The sequence below is a fragment of the Cotesia glomerata genome, linkage group LG3 (genome assembly GCF_020080835.1).
Source record: "Cotesia glomerata isolate CgM1 linkage group LG3, MPM_Cglom_v2.3, whole genome shotgun sequence".
NCBI lineage: Eukaryota > Metazoa > Arthropoda > Insecta > Hymenoptera > Braconidae > Cotesia > Cotesia glomerata.
In genome coordinates, this window is record NC_058160.1 from 4,841,066 (window position 1) to 4,843,506 (window position 2,441).

At 26.4% G+C, this 2,441-nt stretch overlaps 1 long non-coding RNA gene across 1 annotated transcript in view; it reads left to right on the top strand.

The window, feature by feature from the left end:
* The window catches only part of LOC123260839, a 35,925-nt gene that overhangs the window by 17,753 nt on the left and 15,731 nt on the right, over positions 1 to 2,441 (top strand). The window lies entirely within an intron of this gene.

Consider the following 2,441-nt stretch of genomic DNA (forward strand, 5'->3'; position numbering starts at 1 on the left):
ATAGAAGTTAGTTCAAATTGTTTTTTCTCTCTATTCGCATATTTAGTTATTAATCACTGAACTAAAAATCATTTTTGCTGTTCAATCTTTCAGATCATAAATCAACTAGAAAAATTAAAAAATTATGAAAAAAAAAATTTTCACATTATTGAAAAAATATCTGTTTTAATTTAAAAACTAAAAAAAATTCCTTAAAGTACTTCGAGTTTGTTTTTAAATTTTCATTTTAGTTTTATGAAAATTAATTTAAATTCTGGAAAAAATTTTGTTATTTTATTGAACTATTTTTTACAAGGAAAAAATGAATTGATGTTCATAAACATTCAAAAATATTTTCGTACATCATTTCAATAAACCACTAAAATAAAAAAAAAAGTTTTGTAAATCCAAATGTGCATGCCCTTAAGCGCTTGAATCATACGTAAATTAATCAAATTAAAGTTTTCACTAATAACTATTTCCAATATTTTTATAATATTATATCAAAGGTCAATGAAAAGAAAAATTATTAACTGTACACGACAATTTTATTTACAATTCAATTTTTAAGTTCATTTAAATTTTTCCGCAGATGATTTTTTTCCATACGAATTGAACGTTCCCTTTGGTTCTGATGCGGAAAATCATCAAAAAATAACCATTTAAAGACTGTATTACCGACAGTCAGCCAGCAAAACAATTGAGTATAGTATCAGCTGTATTTAGAAATTATTTTTTACTAGAATACAAATTTGCGCGCGCAAGCGCGCGCCTGACTATACAGTTTGCATATATTTTCATGCTTATGATATATTCGACCGATCACGTTACGAATAGTTTGCTTACATGATATATTTTCATATTTTTCATCTAAATTATAAGAGTGGATATAAGGCAGCTTTAAGGATAGAAAATTTGTCCAACTACGTCGAAAAAAATTAATTGTAATTGAAGAAAACAATAATATGCTGCAACTTTCATTCCACAACATCCAGTAAGTAAAACGAGGCAGTTTAAAAATGAATTAGAGAATTAAACGGGGTTAGAAAATTGATTTTTTCAAAAGTTACCGTGTTTACTCTTCCCTAAAGATTTCAAAAATTTACATCATCAATGCATATGCTATATTAAAATCTCTTTTATTATGAAAAAATATCAATTGATCGATTTAAGGTAGTACTACCCATTTTAGAATTGACGTTCAGAATTTGATGAAACTTGGCACATACACGGAAAAAACGAGATTTAACTGATTTCCATGTTGGACGGAACCTCGTTCCATCTATAGTGAAAAAAATTGACAAATGGTTACTACTTCAATGTAGACTGTAGTAGGTACAGTTTCCGTTTATTTCAGTTCAATCCGAGATGGGGCTCAGAGCCATCTGAGATTTATTTGTCTCAGATGGTTGTCAGTACCGCGCGCATGCTCATCAGTCCCATCTTACATAGAAGTGGCATCCATTTGGAATTTAACTAGAATCTATCTGCAGATAGTACCTATTTTTACATTATCATTTTCAAGTGTATTTTGCAATCAAATATATATGAATAATATGAATGAATAATAACTATATTATAATGAATAATACACATTATAATTTTATTCCAAATCAAAAAACTAATCCTTAATAAATAAAAAAAAAAAATAAATTTAAAAGAAAAATTTTTAATTTAAAATTAAAAAATTAAAATTAAAATTAAAAAAAAAAAATTTTTATTTCAGTGTAGTACTATTTTTTAAAACAAGATGAAGATTGGTATTCATCAACATCTTATTTTAAAAAATAGTACCACACTGAAATTAAAATTTTTTTTTTAATTTTTTAATTTTTAATTTTTAATTTTTTTTTTAATTTTTAATTTTTTTTTTAATTTTTTAAGGATTAGTTTTTTGATTTGGAATAAAATTATAATGTGTATTATTCATTATAATATACTTATTATTCATTCATATTATTCATATATATTTGATTGGAAAATGCACTTGAAAATGATAATGTAAAAATAGGTACTATCTGCAGATAGATTCTAGTTAAATTCCAAATGGACGCCACTTCTATGTAAGATGGGACTGACGAGCATGCGCGTGGTACTGACAACCATCTGAGACAGATAAATCTCAGATGGCTCTGAGCCCCATCTCGGATTGAACTGAAATAAACGAAAACTGTACCTACTACAGTCTACATTGAAGTAGTAACCATTTGTAAATTTTTTTCACTATAGATGGAACTAGGTTCCGTCCAACATGGAAACCAGTTAAATCTCTTTTTTTCCGTGATAGGTACATAATAATATTCTAATTAATCACTTAAATTTTTGGAGGCCTACCGAAAACTGAAAAAGAGATATTATTTATATATTTTTGGCTTTACCATTGATCCTTATGGAAAATCACAGACTATTTTATTTCACAAAACTGGACGTTCAAATTCTTATAAAAATTAAGACAATGAGAG